The sequence below is a fragment of the Arvicanthis niloticus genome, chromosome 17, assembly GCF_011762505.2.
Source record: "Arvicanthis niloticus isolate mArvNil1 chromosome 17, mArvNil1.pat.X, whole genome shotgun sequence".
NCBI classification, from domain to species: Eukaryota; Metazoa; Chordata; class Mammalia; order Rodentia; family Muridae; genus Arvicanthis; species Arvicanthis niloticus.
In genome coordinates, this window is record NC_047674.1 from 42,685,129 (window position 1) to 42,706,139 (window position 21,011).

The window sequence follows — 21,011 nt, forward strand, 5'->3', positions numbered from 1 at the left end:
ATAGAGATGTTGCCACCCTTAATACAGTTCCTCATGTTGTGGCGACCCCAAGCCACAAAATTATTTTTGTTGCTACTTCATAACAGCAATTTTGCTACAGTTATAAATCATGGTGTAAATATTTGTTTTCTGATGGTCTTAGGAGACCTCTGGAGAAGGGTTGTTCACCCTGCAAAGGGGTCCCAACCCACTGCTTGACAACCACTGGTTTGGAAAATTTAGTCAAGTGATGTAATTCAAGGGAAAATGTACAGTGGGCTGTCTTGAGAAGTAGGACTGGATATTCCACTGGGACCCAGGACAACTGAACAAATGTTCATACTTCCAGGGCATCTCTCTTTCTCTCTCTGCTAGCTTTTTTTCCTGGTCCAGCCTGTTTTATTTCTCCTTATCTCTGACTAGTCCACAATGTTTTCTGCCTTTGATAACCCTGATTCTACCCGTGACAGTCTACTACACTCTCAAATTGTTCCCTAGGGTGCTTCTACAGGTCTCTGGCCTTTCATGCACTTCTGTCATGAAAGCAAAATAGTAGCTAGGACACAAACAACAGAAAATTCTGAACATATATGTGTGTACATTAAATATATATTAAATATATTTTTATATTGAATATATTATGATATATATATATATATACACACACATATGTATGAATTGATTACCAAAATTAGATCAAAAGACACCTGTTTGATGCTCATGGAATGTGAGTATCTAGAAATTCTTAGCACGCCATGTGTGTGTGCCAGTTCTAGACTATCCTCTGTGTTTCTGTGTTCTGCAATTCAAAGCCCCAGAAAAGAGGGCAGGGTGTCTAAGGGTTATCGAGGTGCCAGCCTTTAGGCATTGCAGGCACTAACAGGGAGATCAGACAGAGGAGCCTGGAGTAATGTCTGGGTTTCCTTTCCCACTAGAGTGCCACAAATAGAGCAGGGAATTACCCCAGAGGACATTAAGATGCTTCAGAGATTGGGGATGAAAGCTGAGCAGACACAACAACAAATGTCCCCGTGCCCTTTTCACCATTTCGCTTACCACAGCACGCAGTTTGTCATTTGTTGACTGCCTTTATGTTTGCACCATTCTACAAAGATGTGGCCGGCCTTAATGCATCTCAAAGTAAAATATAAATGACTTTTAGGTCTTTTCTTCTGAATTATGTATGGCATGGTTTCCTTCTTTTTTGAACAGTCCACATCTGATCATGGAAAATGACAGTATTATAACCTTCTATTAGGCGAAATGTTAGCTTTGTGTACCTTTATTTGCAGATTCCGCATCTGTGTCTGTCTCTTATTTACCATGGCAGCAGGTGCTACGGGAAACAGTGAAACCCTGGACAAGATGGCATTACTGCATTTCAGTTGGCATTGGATGTAGAAGGAAAAATAAAATAGCACAGATAAAAGTTTATAAAATTGCATAATCAGATAAAAATCTGCCCATGTGAATAAATATAGTACGGTTGATAGGGTAACTTGTGCTGATCCATGAAGAGTTAGACCCAGACTACATAATTAGCCCTGAAAGGGTATATTTGATCTGGGAGAGAGATAGATTTGTGATTGGCAGCGAGTTGATCTATATCTAGACTATGTTAATCTAAATGAAAATTCCTGCTATTCATTTGTTCCGGAAGACGGGATGGAGATTGATTTAGACATCAATTATTCTTCACTGGATCAAGCAAAGAATTTATCCCAGGGTCATTCCCCTCAGACATGGCCCTGGAATGTAGCCGTGCAGAGAGATGCTGTTATTCTGCCCTTTGTCAGTGGCACAGATTCAGTCCACCTGTCTGCCAGTGTCTTCCCACTGTTAAGGTCATGAAATGCCTCTGGCAGCATAAATAACTTTATTACTAGGCTGTAAAGTAGAGCAAGTGATTAATATTGTATGAATTGCATTCCATTCAGGTTTTTTTCCCCTCTAATGGGAAGAGATCTCCGTGTAGTCTAGGAAATGCATCCTTAAAACCGCCGAGGAGCGTGATATTGAATGAACTGCGTTAGCAAGCCCCATAGCTGGGAATTTTGATTGCAAGTTTGCTCCTAATAAATTCAGGTTTACTTTCTGAAGTCCTCATTTTCTCGAGGAATTCAGTTGATGAAGGCAGCCTAACTCTATCGGCAGTAACTACGAGAAATTAGATTTGACTGTGACGTCTAAGCGAGCCCTCCTCTGTTGATCCGACACTCTCGGCGGCATTATCAGGAGGCCGGTGCGCGCTGCTCTGCTGTGGGAGGTAATTAACACTGAAAGCTTCTTGAAAATGAAGGTTTTGAGGAGCAGGCCCAAGCCAATGGCCTTTTGTTTCAACCCAGGTATCCCAGTAAAATGTTAGTTGGCAGGTCCTAATGCCGTGTTACGAAACCCAAGTTTCGGGAAGATATTAACCTCCTTTGCAATAAACAGAAGTTAAGCTAGAAAGGATAAAAATAAAGTCCCTCCGGATCAGTGTGATTGCTCTTTAAGGAACAGAGGAAGAAAAGGCTTTGCAGAAATAACAGACTCAGCTTCGTTTGATGTGAGTTTATTTCTCCTGGGCCATTTAATAACTACATCTTAAATTCTCTCCTTTTTTTTTTCTCCCCTTGAAGAATGAGAATTCATTTTGCCCTTTATTGTAAATGATTTCAAACAAAACCTTCAACAAAATTAAAGATACTGGGGTCCATTCTTAAATTTTCCTACCAGACTAATGACTTTCAGCCTCGGTGTCCCCAGTGAAGAGACACTTGACTGGCAATATTGATTTGTACAATCCTTTTTTTTTGGCCGGGGGCGCGGGGGGGGGGGGGGGGGCGGGGGGAGTCCCAGGAACTGTTTCATTCCTGGATCATTAACAAGGAAAAAAAAAAATCCATGCTTTTCTCTCCTGATCAAGAATGGATTCTGGAATGCAAATAAGGTTATAGGGATAAATCATAGTTTATGAATAAACCTAATTTATAAACAGTAATAATTTTCGACTCTCACTCTGTCATTATCAAAACACACCCCTCACGAGACTTTTCATTCTGTGACCTATGAGGTAAACACCTGGCTTGACTCAGCAAATATCATATGAAATGGCTTTAGCTATTGAGACTAGGACCTCAGCTTCCAAATTCTGACTCGGACAATGACCAAGGAGTATCATTGAGAGGGCGTATTCTCACTGGCAGGTCACTGAAGGAATACGCCTATTTTTTTTGAAAGTACTCTACCTTTAACGTCCACGTTGAGTCTGTCCATCATGAATGAACTGTAATGCAAATGTTACTGTGACGCAAATATAAATTCGTTTTCTCAGGCCCTTCCAGCCATTGAAGAACTAGGCTGTGAGTTCTGGAAAGGTCAGGGCTATGCTTTCATGTGCTCACTCTTCTGTCCTCAGGAGCGGACACAAGGGGAGCCTAAAAATATTATATTGCTATGTACAAATATTTATATTATTGTTAAATGTGTTGGAAGCCCAACTTGTAGGTACAAAGGAAGTAAGATATTGGTATGGTACACCCTAGGATGGAATTTGTGTGCCTGGTTTTAGGAATGACATTTAAGGACCAAAATCCATAGGTCTTGTCTTCAACATGCAGTGCCTTTTCTTAGGTGAATAATGACCATAGGTAGCATGTGGGTTGGCCCAGTGCCTTGGCATCAAGGTGGGTCCACTTGCCTTCTTTGGTTAAACTGCTCTTGATGTGTCAGTTAGTTTTTTTTATCAACTCAACACAAACTAGAGGCATCTGAGAAGGGATCTCAGTTGGAAAATTCTCTCCAGATTGGCTTGTGGGCATGTCTGTGTGATATTTTCTTGATTTACTGTTGATGTAGGAAGGACCAGGCTACTGCGGATGGTACCACCCTAGGCAGGTGGCCTCAGGCTGTATAAGAGAGCAAGTTGAAACAACATGGAGAGCAAGTGAGTAAGCAGAACACCCCCTCCACCTCCCACCCCAAATCCCCAACAACAGCCCCCCCACCCCCACAGCCTCCCTGCCTTCAGATTCCTCTCTTGAGTTCCTGTCTTGGCTTCCCTGGAAGATGGACTTTAACCTGTAAGCCAAATAAAATTAGCCTTTCCACCCTGACTTGGTTTTTTGGTTTTGTTATTGTTTTATCTCAGCAATGAAATATTAACAGGGAGCATGGAGAAGTTAGGGGCCGGGACAAAGCTTGCAAGAAGCTCTTTTTATCAAGAATGTGTTAGTTTTAGTTTATGCTTTAAAAGTCAGCTATGGGAAGTTAAAAATCGGGTATTCCTTAAACAGTCATTTACACTTTTACCTTGCTAATCTTTTAATGTGAAACAACTTCCCCTTTTGTTTGGAGAGCCATCTGATTCTGAACTCTCCTGCTCTGATTGGAGCCAAGACTTAAAAGCATTTGCATCCAACCTCCATGGAATACCTTTCTAGATGTTTGAGATGGTCTCTTCAGCTGAATACAGTGCCATTTCTCATGGTCCATTTTACAGGCTTGTTTGGTTTTCTTCGTTTGGTGTTATGATTTTGCATCGTGGAGATTTTCGAAATCTTTCAGGATACGTCCAGCAAGAATTAAACATCCGTTTTTACCACACTCATGTTAAGATTTAATGAAATTGGTAAAATTGGCAGTAAGATTTGGGGGTCGGGCAGTTGGGCTGAGGAGCAAACAATAACTTTTGTAAACAAAGTAGGCAAAGTGTCTGAGCTGTGCCCGACATCCATGTGGTCACTGTGTCCTAGGTGTCAGCTGCTCTTTGAGATAGTCTGGGAGAAGTATTCGATTCTCTGGTGCCCTGGCTTTAACAGGCAGCATCCTGCCTTTGGGTTTTCATTATGTGTGTGTGTGTGTGGGGGTACAGACACCTGGATATACGTGCATACACTTTAGTGTGATGGTAAAAACATGGGGACAAAGGAGGGGCTGAATTGGAGCTGCTACTTAGAACAGAAAAGGGTAGAAGGAATTAGTAATAGAAATGTTTGCTACTTCCAGTTGTCTAGGGCACCAGGTATTAAATACTGAAGAAATAACACTAAGTTCTTGAGAATTACTGTATTATTGTTGCATATTTTAAATGTTTACATTTAAAATATGTTTACATTTAAAGAACATTCATATATGTTTAATTGTTTACATATATGTTTAAATGTTTACATTTAAAGAACATTCACATAGACCAGATGCTAATCATAGGTCACCAAAAGATTTTTGTATGGTTGTTTGTTTGTTTGTTTGTTTTTCAATACAGGGCTTCTCTGTGTTTCTCCTGGCAGTCGTGGAACTATCTCACTCTGTAGACCAGTCTGACCTGAAATGTAAAGATCCACCTGCCTCTGATCTGCTTCCCCAGTGCTGGAATTAAAGACTTGAGCCACCAATGTTTGGCTCAAGGGCCCTATTTTCTTTTTCTTTTTTCTCAATTTATTTATTTTATGTATATGAGTGTTCTATCTGCATATTCATCTGCATGCCAGATGAGGACATCAGATCACATTATAAATGGTTGTGAGCCACCATGCAGTTGCTGGGAATTGAACTAAAAAAACCTCTGGAAGAGCAGACAATGCTTTTAACTGCTGAGCCGTCTCTCCAGCCCCACAAGGACCTTATTTTCAATAAGCAGTGGGACTCATTGAAAATACCATGACTGATGAATGTCCTCTGAGAATATTTCTGTGACTCTATGCTAAGTATTGTTTGGAGATAGTGCCAGCATCCCAACATTGAAGTAGCTCTAAATGTTAAACTGTGGCCAAATAATTTTTCTCCACATAAACCTCCCTACTCATGTGCACAGCAATAGAGCATATTACTGCAAATAAAATTAACAGCAACCAGGATAAATATATGCACTTATGTTCCATGATGTGTGTATGTGTGTGTTTTAAAGAACAACAACTAAACAACAGCGTAAAAATGTAAAAAACAACAAAAAAAAACAAGTCATGTAGGACTTTATAATAAATGTAAATAAAAGTCACAGAACTTTATAATAAATGTAGCAGAGAACCCAACAATTCTCAAGCCACTGGCCATGATCAGACAATGCTTGCATTTTTCCATTCCTCATACCATTTCCTTGCAGAGCTGTTATTCTGTCTCAAGGCACTCAGTGACCTTAGAAGTAAATGCCAAATCATTGTTTGCCCATCACACCAGATGACAAAATACTGAAAAAGTACTCTTAGTCGGGGAGCTTGGGAGGTTGAGTGACTTAGCCTTAAAAATGGAATTGTGGCTTATGTTGAATATGAAAAATGTTTAAAGAAAATACCCAATCCAGGAGATTTACACACATTCCCATCTAGAGAAAGCATCCCAGAATCCCACAGGTTCTGGGTTCTTCTGCAACCTCTCACCACCATTGCTCATTCTGACACAATCTAAAGGGATTTGGCTAGCAATGGCTCTCCCTCCTCCACAGTGGCTTTGTCCAGGCAGGTAAGGCTCTCAGTGATGGATGTCACAGACATGCACAGGCAGCCTGAACATCAAAAAGCTCAGAGGGGAAAAAAAAAGGCAGGGAAAGGTATAAAATGTGATGAACAAGCTTATTTTCTCCCTGCTCCTAGTCATATCACATCTTTAAAAAAAGGGAGGGGGAGTATATGTTAAGAAACTTTATTAGGAAGAATAGCCTTTAATTGAGAGTGATATCGCTGATCGTAAATTGTGGGTGGATGTTTAAGGGGAATGAATGCCGCTTTAATGAGCGTCCATAAACTGGGGGTGGGGAGTCATGAGATAATTGACAGTTATTCCGGCAAGAAAAACGTTCTTTTTAGCCTGAATCATGACGTTTGATTCTTCAGGCTTGAGCAGGCACTGACAGGACTAATGTGTTAACACGATTGACTGAGTGGATTAAAGAAGATTTTAAACTACACTTGGCATGTTTGAGGGTCACGCGCCAAAATGTTTGCAATGTTTATTTATTTATTTTCCTTGACTTATCTTCTTCTTCCTTTGGGCTGAAAAGCTTTTATTTAGGTTATAAAATTATAGGATTAGCAATTGATCATTCACGTGTAACAAAATAGAGCCAATGAAGGATGGTGGGTGAGGCAGAGAGGATGAGACGAGAGGACTGCACTCTGGGATGTTGCATTAAGGTTTAGACTCAGACAGCTGCGGGGCACCTAAGATGACAATGCGGTTGGCTGAGTTTGCACTTTGGCTGAGTTTGGCTCAGTTTGCACTGAGATGCACTTGCACAATGGTATGCCCAGATCGCGAAAACTCCAAAGAGGCCACCATGAACCACAACTCCGATGAAAGCACACAAGAGTCTTTATTCAAGCTCGAGCTCAGGCCACAAACCTTCCTGATTCGACAGGATAGGCGAGTGGCCCAGAGGTCTAAGGGAAGGGGGTTTGTAAAGGAAAAAAAAAAAAACCGCAAGTGGGGGTTTCCAAACCTTTAAGCTAATTGGTTTACTTCACCTGGTTAAACCATAAGGAGGGACCCTACAACAAAAAGGAGCATCTTGACCTGGGAAGGACTTAGGTTTTCTTAGCCCGCTCTGTTGTTATGAGCCAGCTGCAGCTGCTGTGGCTATTTTGCAACTGCGACCTGAAGGGTCGGGGCCAAGTGTCTCAAAGGACAACTTAAGTTAGAATGGAGTCTCAAACACAAAATGGGGTTTATTCTGCTACTTTAATCCCTACAACTCCTGTCCTCAGTGTGACTTGTCTTCTCAACTTAAGCTGGGAACTTCCGACTCTGCCCAGCATCTGCTCTGCTGTCTGGTGACTGAATCCAAAAACAGTATAAACAGAGTTGCAGAGAGACATATATATAATCTTTTTTCAAAACACTTTATTTATCAATATCTGTATAAGCATATATACTTATACATGTATACATATATAAACAATAATTAAATAATAAGATGTATTTAAAAAGTATGGGCGGTTGGGAAAAGTGGGAGGAAGGAGAGAAAGGGGAAGATTATGCAAATACAGTGTTCATATATGAAATTCTCAAAAAGGAATCCAGTTTTTTAAAATGTTCAACAGATCAACTAGCATTTTACAATATGAAAATAAACATGACCTATAATTATGTTAAAGGACATTTTAACTCACTACAGACTTTGAAGTTTAAAATGAGATCAATAGAAATCATTTTACCCAGCACAAAATCCACAATAACGCTTTATAATTCAAAGTATTTCTAAGAGCAAGAAAATAGATTGTCAGGAGCTAAGTCAGCAGAACCAGGAGTATACTGTGTGTGTGTGTGTTTTTTTTTTTTTTTAAATCAAATCATAATTTTTACTTTTTTAACATGGGGGTTTTACACACAAAAATGCAAGATGTGGGGAAGGGGATGACACAGGAGCATAGGTGTTCAGGGGGAGTACAGATATCTTTCAGAACAGGGTATCAGCTGGGTGAAGGTTCAGGGGTCAGGTCACTATGACTCTGCCTATGATTCACTTGTCCTTATCTAATTTGGTACTATCTGCCAAAGGCTGCCTATTTACAAGGTCTATGACTACTGCAAAGAGACATTTTGTTATAGTTTTTTTTTCCTATAAAATCTACTAGGTTATAGCTTTCGTTGAAATCATGCAACTTTAATGTTGAATGAGTGTCAGGGTCCAGCCTCGACCCAGGATCAGAGTTCTCAACTGGAGGCAGGGATATCTGAAAGGCATGTAATAAATATACCCAGACTACTTTGTTAGGTACAAGCTGACAGGCAAATTTTCAAGGCCTAAAGTCTCTCTCTCTTCTCTCTCACTCTCTACATTCTTTCTCTCTTGCTCTTTCACTCACAGCTGCACACACTTTGCATTCTCCTGTGTACTCTGCTTTCCTCCTGTGCACTTTTCTTGAACTCTCACACTCCTACGTACACATCTCACACACACCACATGCACTCTCCTTTCACTCACACACTCTCCATACATACCTCACATTCTCTCTTCACTCACTCTTCACATTCTCTCTCTCTTTCTCTCTCTCTCTCTCTCTCTCTCTCTCTCTCTCTCTCTCTGTCTCTGTCTCTCTCTCTCTCTCTCTCTCTCTCTCTCTCTCTCTCTCACACACACACACATATACACACACACACTCTTCTCCTCATACCATACTTCATCTCACATTCTCTGCCTTACTCTACACACCATGTGTGCCTCACTCTCTCCACTCTCTCTCCACTCACTCTCCACTTGCTCTCCACATTCACCTCACATGCTTCTTCACTTTTCTCTTGCCCCAGTCTATTATTGATACTCCAAAAGCAGGTAGAAAAAAAAGACACTGTGTAATCATTGCCAAATCAAATTCAAAAGAATAACCACATCCCATAAAGAATCAAGAATTACAATTATTCCCCAAAGTTTCAAGCTCTCCCTATTCCCAGGCCTGTAACAAAAATAACAATAATTGCAAACTTATCATTATTTAAACTTCAACTTTTGACTTATACTTCAGAGCTCAGAGCTCCGAGGTAAGCTGCATGTATTTTCCTGTGAAGCTCTAATGATAAATGGGCAAAGCTGCCAGGCAGTGGCCAGAAAGAATCAAGTTAACCCTTAACTTAGTAGCTCTTCCAGCTTTCTGCTTCTGCATATTGCACACAACTACTCTCCTAAGAGTCTCAGTGTTTTGATTTAGTTTTACTAATATATAATTTTATGTATTCTATACTTGCTTATCCAGAAACTACTCTTAAATGTTGTACAAAATTTATTTCATAACCTCGATAACTTTTACCTTTTTTGGAGTCCCAATGTTGGCTCTATTTCATTTTCTAATAATTTCTTCAAACTTTCTTTGCAAGTCAAGTATTAATCTGGAACTACTATTGTGCAGTCATTGCACTGTTTCCAAGATGAGAGCACACAGCCTGCACCTGGGCCATTAGCACTGTGCTGTGCTGGGCCCTGTGCCTCAGTTTCTAATTGTTGAAGAATCATTACATCAAGGAACATCTAGTTTCACAGAATTCACCAGAGCAGAAGGAGAAAGAAGTCAGAAAGTCAGATAGAATAATTATGCACACCAAGGCCAAATGAAAAACAGTCATGCACAAATAAAATCTATACAGCTGTTGTCCAGGGCTAAGGCTGGGAGAAATGGGAACAACAGGGGTTTTTTTGTTTTGTTTTGTTTTGTTTTGTTTTACAAAGAGCTGCCGCGAGCTACTAAGATGTCTCCATCCCGGCCTACTGCATGCAGTCAGTCCCTTATTTCAGATGGTGGGTCCCCTGGAGGGATGTGTCTCCTACTTCTCAGGGTCCCAGATGCCATCCTTTTTTTTTTTAAAAAAAAAATAAGGAGCTGCCTGCAGGCTTCTGAGATGTCTCCATCCTGGCCTACTGCTAGAAGTCCCTGTCATGGTATGTTGTCCCCAGCAAATGAGGATTTCTATGTTGATGTTGCCATTTTCTGAAATTGGTTTTGAAATTTATTTATTCACCCAATTTTAAGTATACATAGTTCATTAAAGGAGGTTCTCTCTACTGTGACTTATAATAATAAATTTGTCAAATGTTAATGCCATACACTTAAATTTATAACATAGGTGTCCATATTATATTTATTAAGTGCTCTATATATTTGTGTGTATATATATATATATAGTATTTATATAATGTTTATATTAGTTATATAATAAAGTTTCACAAAGCAAGCTTACAATGTTCACACTGATAACTTTGTTCAACAAGGCCCCATAGGGTATACAGAGCTCCTACATAGTATTGGCATTATTCTGACAGCCCAGCCTCACACAATCCTATAGAAGAAACACAGCGCCATTTAGCATAAGTAACTCCTGAATCCGGTCACTTTGTAAAATCAGAGTCTGGTCATAGGTCCCTAATGTGACACCATAGGCCTAGGCCTTATAGGTTTTTGAGACATCTGGTTGATTTGAGGTAGTAATATATTGTTAAAGAGTATCTGAAAAGGAAGAAGTTATAATTAGGTCCTTGCCCAGTTATACAGGCTCTTGGTAGTCCTAGGCACTGCAAGGAGAGACATTTATTGTGCTGAAGGAAAGGGTTAAGACCACCAGTTAGTCATTCATTCCCTTCCACCCTTTAACTATGCAAATCTCTACATTAATCCTTCCTCATCTTTTGGTATCTACACTCCTTCGTTCCTTCCTTCCTTTTTCACCTGTTCCTTCTTTCTTCTTCCTCTTCTCTCTCTCTCTCTCTCTCTTACACACACACATACACACACACACACACACACACACACACACACTCACAAACACCCTACCCCTAATCACAGGCAGACCAAAGTATGGTAACACGAAGGTTTATTAAGGCACCCTAGTAGAGATGATGGCATTTTCCCACGATGTTCTTGATGTACAAAGCCCAGACGTTTTGCCAAGTCTTCGTGAGCAAGAACACCAAGATATTGACAGCCAGGTGGATGTTGTAGACCAGCTTTCATCAGTCATCATCATATGGCCAACAGCAATGGCCAAACACAGTACCTTCTTCATCTGGAACTTGATCATGTATTTTACCTCATTGCCTTGGGCCACCATGTTTTTATTGTGTGTCAGCAGGGAAGGGAACTTACCTGTCTTGTTTAGGTCTAAGCCTTTGTTCTGCTTGATAAGAGATCCAGAGGCCAAAAGGCATCACATTTCTTGGTATCCTTTTGGTATAAAAGATGAAGGGTCTTCAGTGTTTGGATGTCCATGTCAAGGATGTCCACAGCTTTGGATTCATCACAGTGCTACTGGTCCCCCAAACACATGCAGGGAATGTGGTGTAAGGAGTAGAATTAAGCCTGATTGTGCTCCAGAAGTGTTTGTCCTTCTGTGGGTTCCCATGTAGGACTTCCAGCACTGCCTAGTGCAAGCTGTCACTGAGACACTTTGCTGATCATGGCTGTTCATGCGTGGGAAACCAGAAAAGAGCCCTCCACCTTTTCATTTGATGTTCTGGAGAGAATTTGGACAACTAATTCAATCCAGCTAAGTTGGGGTGAATTATTCAGATCTACAGCAATCAGTTATAGGCAAGAAAGATAGAGAATAGGATTCTGTGGCCCAGATTTCCAACATTTCCATGTCAACAGCCTCTATCAAAGCACAAATCACAACAGGTAGGGAACCCATGAGTCAAACATCTACTCTAAGCGACATTGACTATAGGCACAAATATCTTAGGAGTCTTCGAATCCCAGTTTTGAGCTCCTCATATTTCATGGGACCCTGACGGAAGGGTATAACAAGCCTAAGGATCCAACAAATGAAAGTGTAATTACTCAGAATCGCATGGGGAGTTTCTGGGAGATGTGGGGCACAGCCCACATTTAGAATACCATAATACTTATTCAGTGCAATAGATTCAGACCCCTGTTGGTGTTAAAAATTGCTTAAGATTATAATAAGTCTCTTCATCATCCTAGTTAATATTGATGCTCTCACAATGTCTCCGTTGTTCAGGAGACATTGTGCTGGCTTGTTTGATTGTTTGCTCTGGAGCTTGTATTCAACTAGCAGTCTGTAATTTCCTATGACTCTCCTTCTCCCTTTTTATTGGAAAGAAGAAACATTCCCTTCTTTCATCTTCAGAAATTTCTTTTTCTTTTTTGGTGTGTGTGTCCTTTATAATTTTTCAAAGTGACTGAAGAGTGCCTCTGTCATGACAGCAGTAAAGCAATTTGTGAGCCTTCACAAAGATGCAGCTCAAGTAAAATTTATTTTTCTGTGTTAACAAAGTAGCACACGACACCTAATATTTCCTAACCAGACCCTCCTGTCCAGAACTCTGGCTGTTCTAGAACGGCATCTCTGAACGTCTATCTTTAAAATGATGAAAAGATATTGGTAGCACTAAAAAAAAAAACCATCTTTTATCCCCCCCCCCCCCCTTTTTAAGAGCTAGTAGGATTATGGGAGCTATTGCCTGGGAATATTGGTCCCACACTAACAATTGCATTTTTTTTTAAATATCTGTCAAGACCCTGGAAACTTCCAAGTTAACAGTTGAGGACTCTGACTTGGTACAAATCATTATATTGTATATATATACATTATATTGTATGTATATATAATGATATATATATATATATATAATGATATATATCATTATATCAGTAATCATTTTACTCTTGTAGACTACTCCATAAAATTACTGCAACAAACAATAGATCTTTAATGAGGCATGATGTTGCCAAACATGTAATCCTAGCACTGGGTAAACTGAGGCTGGAAGATATCAAGGTCAGGGCCACTCTGGGATACATATTGCAACCCTGTATCAAGATATAATACTACAAAAGAAGGAAAAATATGCTCTAAAAGCCCCCCTCTCTCTTCCTCTCTCTCCCTCTCTTCATCCTTTCCCCCTCTCTCTCCTTCCCTCTTTCTTCCCTTACTCCCTTCCTCCTTCCATCTCTCCCATCCCTTGATCCCTTCTTCCCGCTCTCTAGGCATAGTGTGTGTTATGTGTATACATGTAACTCTATTCCTGCATTCCAACACATACATTTTGATTCATGATGTAAAATATGTTCCTTTTAGAAAGAAGGAGGATCCAGGAGATACTGATATTTAAGGGACTCAGTTACTGGTCAGGGAGGAACCTCCATGAAAGCACCAACTCTGTCTTGTTAGAAGTTAGTGTTCGGTTGTCACCATCATAAATGTGATTTCTGCTTCAAAAGCCTTAGCTCAGTTTTAACTCTCCTCTGATGTTTATTCCTGCATCCTGCTCCCACAGGAAGAGCTTCAGACGGTTCTTTATCTTCCACACCTAACTGGATAGAATTCTTCCACACATACATTGTTGTCTCACTCCCACACAGCAAAACCTTTAAGAGTTTTTTGAGAATGAATTTGAGCTGTTCTCTCTTTAAACCTTCATTTAGTCTGTCTTGGCACTGAAGAAGTGAGAATGTGAGAAAGATTTAAAAAAAAAAAAACACGGAATGGTTCAAACAAACTCGATACTTTAGGGGAAAGAGGACAGTTCTGAAAATGTTCTTAAGCTTTTCGGGGCTCACTAGTCTACTCTGCCTTCTGCTGTCCCCTTTCAGGGCTCCTCAAGCCAACCTCCCTCAGATTGTAAGACAGTCTGTCATTCAGCTAGTGCGAATATGGAAGCTTCCTTTCCCCCTTTTATATGGAGCAGAGAAACAAGACAACCTGCTTGGAGAAGAGCATAGAGCACTTGGCTGAAGTTGACGTTAGGAGTCTGCAGGCGCCCAGACAAATTATTGATCCAAGTTCACCATAAATATTCCAGTAGATTCAGGGGGTAAAGTTATTGCTTTTTGAGTGTAGTCTCCTAGAGTGAGCACACCATGAAGGGTTGACTTTTCGAAGAAAAATATTAGATGATTCCCCGTGGTGGGGCAGAGATGTCTCCCTTAGGAAGCCATTATTTCCAGGTTGAGCCATCAACAAAACATTCCCTGGCTGTAGTCTAATTAAACTGCACACATTTTAGAGGGTGTAAAATAGAGATACTGACATGCCAGCAGTTATGCTGCTGACACAGACGGTCTGAGTGCATTTGATACAAATGGTGCTGACATAGGGCCTTTTCCTTGAGAACAGCTGCTGGAGGTGCCTTCTGGCCAGATCCCTGAGGGCTAGCTCAGGGCACCGTCTTGGCCGAAGAGGAAAGCATCTTCAAATGAGAGCTAGTAGCTGATCTGAGAGTTTTGCCTACTGATTTCTCAGTAGTGAGTTCTTCTGTTGGGGCAGGGCTTCTTGTAGAGTCCACTATTACATGAAGATATTATCTTAATACTGCACCAGCTTGGTTTGCAGAACTTCAAAGGTCATTATTATTCACTGAGTCTGGGGTGGAAAATGAAGGCATGATTATTATTGCGTGAAGTATGTTCTTTAATGAAGGTTCACATTACTGTCACTTGAGCACTATCATGTCATGCCACATATTAGCCATCACTGCTGACAATTTTGCAGATAAAGATGATAAAAAGAAAGCTTAAGATCTTTGTTGAAATTCACAGACTCAGTGATGCCCACTTAGCCAAAGGATTTAAGACATCCTGTTCTTGTGAACAGATTATGAGCCTCCCTCATTGATCCACTATATGACCAGAACCTGCATTTGACACCAATATGTAAAGTCTGTTTGCAATGTCTTTTAGAAAGTAACACCTTTATCCAACAGTATCTTTCTTTAGTATTCCTTTTTGACAATTTTGTGATATAGTCAACTGTCAGAGGCATCTAGTTCTCCAAGAAAATAATGACGAGATGGGATTTTATGTGGTAGAGATGTATAGAGAGAACTCTCCGAGGGGGGTGGGGGGGCAGAAACAGGAGGGGCAGGTGAGCTTTCAGATCCAGAAGTGTTGGGAGCTCCACGTTGGCTGAGACAATGAAGCTCTACAATCTCTGTATGTTCCATCCTTGCCTGGGAGAAGCTCAGAAGATGCATCATGGACTTGAAGGAGTTGGACCCAACCCCATCCCCATGTTCAAAGAAGATCTAGGAATTGTTCTCTATAGCCACCAACAGTGGCTTTTCTATGTACAAAACTAGAAATTCATTTTCTCCAGCATGTCTGTAGTAATACTTTGGGGCCGTTATGAATCTACCAGCTAATGTTTGGGGGACAGGTCATGAGGATGATAAATGTATGGCTTCACCACTTGTCTCTTTCAGAACAAGATTTAGCTCAGATCGGAAGGTGTCCTCAGTGTCCTAGGAACCAGAAGTCCAAAAACCATATAGCTCTGAGGTGAGACAGTGTCCCAATGGAAGAGCATCCTGAGATATTGGGGCCCAGGAACAACACAGCCCTGAGAGGAAGCCTCCTCAGCAAAGACATTGCAGCTCTCAGAAAGGGTATCCCCAGCTGAGCTGAGGAGCTCAGATGTCTCAGCCTTGTTTCCTCTCTTCACTTCTCCCCTTCTTCTCTTCATTGCTTCTTGTCTTCTTCCAGTGAGACAGTTACATCAGGCAGCAAATCTCATAATGAGATTTATTGGAGGGTTCAGTGTGTGGAGGGATGAATCCAGAAGTGTCTGCCTCTGTTCTCTGGAGGGAGTGAACAGAGGGGGAAGGAATTGGACAAAGATCGGACTCATATAGGGTTTCTTAGGGAGCAGAGCTGTCTAGGGCCGACATTGCTGGGTTGAAGATTGGTGGGATGTCAAGTCCTGAGCTTGAGGGATCTCAGGGATTGGTGGGTTTTCCTATTCAAGGATTGGGTGGCTTTTGTTCAGACTTTCCACGTAAAATTAGCATAATCTCAGGAGGGTCCTATTGAGGGGCTGGAGATAACTTTGTGACTGTTACATAGGCTAGAAACACCATTATGACAGTTAGGAAGGTCAGGGGGAGGGGCCTGGGTGCCAGAACCTCCCTGGTGGGGGTCAGACCACCTATCTGCCTTGAAGATTTACAAAGTATACAAAATTTACAAAGTTTACATAATTTACAAACTGAGACCAGGGCAGGGACTAGATTGTTATGAATAACCAACACACTTCTTATCTCTTTCAGAGCAAGGTTATAGCCATATTATTTGTTTTGTAAAGAGGGAGATCAGATGGACAATATCCACAAAGCTTAACTAAGTCCTGAGACAATATACAAAATCAGATGATCAATACAACCCTCCAAAAAACCCAAAAAACCCAACCAACAAACAAGCAAAACAAACAAACAAACAAACAAACAAACAAACCAAGAGAATTACCTGCCCATTCTCTCCCACTCATTTCCTGAAAGGAGAATAAGGTTACATGGAGGACCCTCTTCTTGAAGCAGCAAAGCAGAAGATGGATCACGATCTCCGGAAGTCAGGGAGATACATAACAAGATGCATAACGCATCATGGAAGCAGAGGGATGCGTTCTGAGACGATGAAAAAGGCAAGAAGAGGAAGCTCTAAAGAGAGTCTTCTGGGTAGGAAAATATAAAACTCCTAGAAACTGGTAATGCTTAGAAAAACCATTTATTCATGTAACAGATAATCATGGGTACTTAGTATGCAGATACTATTGTGGGTGCTTGGGCATGGCAGGAAACCAAGCAAAGATTCCTCTGGCAGCTTAAGTTTTAGCAGGGAGATGCTAACATGCATATAAAGCAATATTTAAAAAAACACATAGATGATCTAAGTAGGTTTCACATGGACTGCTTTGGCTTTTCGGCAATAGTCGCCTAATGTGTGAATTCTTGGGAGCCAAGCCTTTCCCCAGCTCCCTTAGATTCTCCAAGGTTTTCCCTGAGCTTCCTACTGTTCCCCCCCCCTCCCAAGAAAGACTCACCTAACTGAACCTATTGTAGATTAATGATTTTAAATTTTCACCTATAGTTCCACCTTCTGAATTTAGGAAGACTGGACTATCTCGAGAGCCTGTCAGCTAGAGTCTCTCCTTTGCATTCTTTAAGGGATGTTGAACTATTTCTTTATGTATGCCGACATTGTGGTTGGAGCTGAGGTGTAAAAGGAATCAGAGTAGTCTCTTCTAGGAAAGCACAAGGCCATGGGAAAGAAGGATAGGAACTTAATTCTCCTGTGTGTGCTATGGCGTACTTTAGACATATGGTCCAAAGTGAGTAGCAGTTACCTTGGTTTGCTGAATGAGTTAACTAGAGTGTAAATGAAGAAGGGGGTTTACAGGCTAAGGGTTAGGGTTAATAGGATTTTCCCAGCTAGAGTGATATCAAAAGGCTTTTTGGTTCAGGGTATATTACATGACCCAGATTCTAAGATTTGTGCAATGCTCAGCTGTGCATTGATCACGGACATAAGGCAGATAGTAGACAGACAAGAGGCTAGAATGTCTCCAGATAGTGAAGCACTCAACAAAACAAGGTACCCGTGTTCTACAGAGTTGGGATGATCCTACATTGGGGAAAAACACTAATGTCTGAGTAGACTCAAGAAACTAATATTGAAGTGCATTGTCTACAGTTTCTTTGATCTTGCTTTATTTCTGGCCCTGCCAGTAGAGTCCTTTAGCCAAAATCCTAAGAAAAAAACATGCTTATATCTCAACTCCATCATTTAACTATCTTTTACCTTTCTTAAGAGTTAAACAAGATTGGCAATACATTACAATGTGAGATATATAAAATGTGTTAGAAAATAATCTCTGAATATGAACATTTTTCTTTCATTTTTAGCAAATTCTCAGTAAATCTCCATGTGCAGACCTTTTGCTTGTTTGCTGCTTCAGTTTGTCTACTAGCGGTGATAAGGTATCTCCAGATGGGACCTGCCTTAGGTAATATCATGAGTGATAAATCATTCTTGCCCCCTAAGGAATAGAATGGAAGTAGATAGATAGTCAACACTGGACTCAGATGTGTGTGTTGGGGGCAGGGGCAGCAAGCAAAGTTCTCAGTCTGTCAGCTCAGTAAGAGTTCCTGTGTCTCCTCAATGGGTCAGCAGCTCCTTAATCCACTGAAGTACTTCACATGGAGTGTGACTGCAAGGCTGCTAGTACCTACTGTCTCAAGTGGAAAATGGGTAGATTGTTTCCAGAATTGTAGAAAGAGCTTTAATTGGTTTTGAAAGTGCTCTTTCATGTTTTACAACTTACTGTTCACTTTGACTCAAGAATATCACACAGACTTTCTGTAATCTGCCCCCCCCCCCATATGTAGTAATTGTATGATTTTTCACCTCTGTCAGAAATTCTTCACATGTGTGTGGCATCTACTGATTGATTTCTGCAGGTCCCTGGGGCTCTGGTGTAGATGTTCATTTTGAGTAAGATGTACATTTTAACGTTAGCTCCGTATCTTTTTATCAAAATTCGAGTGGATCTTTCAACCTGCTAGAATCAGAGTCTTGATGAATCTGCTAAGAACTGGGACATGAATCATGGAATTTGCTAGACAACTATTCAGAGTAAGAATGGTTACATTATTGCAGAGTTCACAATAAATACAGAAATTCATTTTTGAATGTTAAAACTGAGGTCCAGGATGTTGTAATGATTCTCCCAAGGTCACTAGCACATGGACCAATATAATTTAGATTTAATTGTCTATTACCTTATTTGGTGCGTTCCTTCTTACATTTTCATCCTCAACTTTAATTTTTAAGTTAAAATACAATTGCATTATTTCAACTTCCCTTTTGTCCCTTCAGCCCTTCCCATGCCTCCTCCTTACTCCCTCTCCCCCTCAAATTTATGGCCTTATTTTTCTTCAATTATTACTGTTGCATATATGCATAAATATATACATGCAATCTCAGGAGTCCATTTAGTGTTGCTTGTGTGTATATAAAACTAGAATAGATTTGTACACAGTTCAAGGAAGCTGTTGTGTCATAAAGTGACTTATGACCAGAATGACAAGGGTGGTAATAAAGATGATTCTAGGGGAAACAAAGTATTTCATAATTCATAGGCCAACTGTTAGGAGTGTCAAGCCAATATACGTACACTGTTACCACTACTTCCTATGCAGTTAGAACATGCAAGTTATGTCTAGAGATTCTGGATAATGTGAAGGTTTTGGTTCGCTTTTTGTCAACTTCACACACGTGTAGTTACATCTAGAAGGGGGGCGTCTTAAAGGAGTTGGTTCTATCGGATGGACTGGCAGGCATGTCTATGGGACGTTTCATTGATTGCTTGCTAAGTGATACAGACGGTCTCAATCCTTTATGCGAAGTGGCATTCCTAGGCAGGTGCGACAAGGCTGTATCATAAAGGGAGCCCCAAAAGTGAGAGGAGCAAGGCAGTAAGCATCCAGTGGAGCTCCTGCCTTGGTTTCCCTCGAGGTGGATTGTAATCTACAAGCCAATTAAACCCTTCCACACCCAAGTTGTTTTTTGGCTAGCATTTTATTACAGCGAGACAAAGCAACTAATACTGACAGCAAGACAAAGAAACTGTACTGATTTAAGTTAGAAGCATTTAGTATGTCAGGCAATTTAAAACTGAATGTGAGTTTTTTGTTTGTTTGCTTGCTTAAATAAAATATTCTTGATCTGATGGAAGCTCAGTTTGTAGTCCACAGAAGAGTTTTGATATTTCTTCCGTGGGGCAGCCAGTTTCCTTATTGGCTGACTAAACAATGATGCTTCAGTTAGCCCGAGAAAGCTTTGCTTTGTCTTCAGCAAGTAGAGAGTTTTTTCTTTTTTTTAAAGCTCACCATGCAGTCCAAACCTTATCTGTTATTTTCCCGATTTTCAAAAGATTTTGGAACAATTTATTTTCTCAGAGAACCAAAGTGCCCTCTACTGTTTATTTTCGGTCATTACAGTCAAATGTCTGGTAACAGACGCTCACTCTTTAGAAATAAAAGCAAGGCACTGAGCAGATCCCAGGGCAGCAGCTCTGCCCACAATCTCACAGAACCCAGAGGAAGCAGGCCTCCCAGGAACTCTAACCCAGGCAGTATCTTAGGTAAGCAGACAGCAACACCTGCCCCAAACAGGGAGTAACTGGGACCCACTAGGACCCAGGGATTCACTCCTAGCCAGAAGTACTGGTTTCTTCCAGTCTGCACCTGAGCACTGAGCAGATCTTGGGCCCAAACTCTAACCCCAGTAGTAACACCCACCCCACACAGGACTGATACAATCAAGATAATAGGAAAGACAGGCTCCAGTCAGAGACAGGGCAGGTAGCACTAAGGAGATCCAGACGTCGAAAGGCAAGCACAAGAACATAAGCATCAGTAACCCAGGGTACTTGGCATCATTAGAACCTAGTTCTCCTACACAAGAAAGTCCTGAATTCCCTATATCACTTGGAAAGCAAGATTCAGATTTAAAATCACTTCTAAAGATGATGATAGAGGACTTTAAGACACTCTCAAAGAATTTGAGGAGAACACAGGTAAACAGGTAGAAGCCATTAAAGAGGAAGCACAAAAATCCCTTAAAGAATTACAAGAAAACACAACCAAATAGGTGAAGGAATTGAACAAAACCATCCAGGACATAAAAATAGAAGTAGAAACAATAAAGAAATCACAAAGGGAGACTACCCTGGGATAGAAATCCTAGGAAAGAAGAAAACTTCCCTAACCTAAAGAATGAGATGCACATAAACATACAAGAAGCCTATAGAACGCCAAATAGACTAGACCAGGAAAG

General features: G+C 40.7%; 1 pseudogene; it reads right to left on the reverse strand.

The window, feature by feature from the left end:
* Window positions 1-9,201: 9,201 nt before the first annotated feature.
* On the reverse strand, window positions 9,202-12,805 carry LOC143434854 (large ribosomal subunit protein uL1 pseudogene; annotated as a pseudogene).
* Window positions 12,806-21,011: the final 8,206 nt, after the last annotated feature.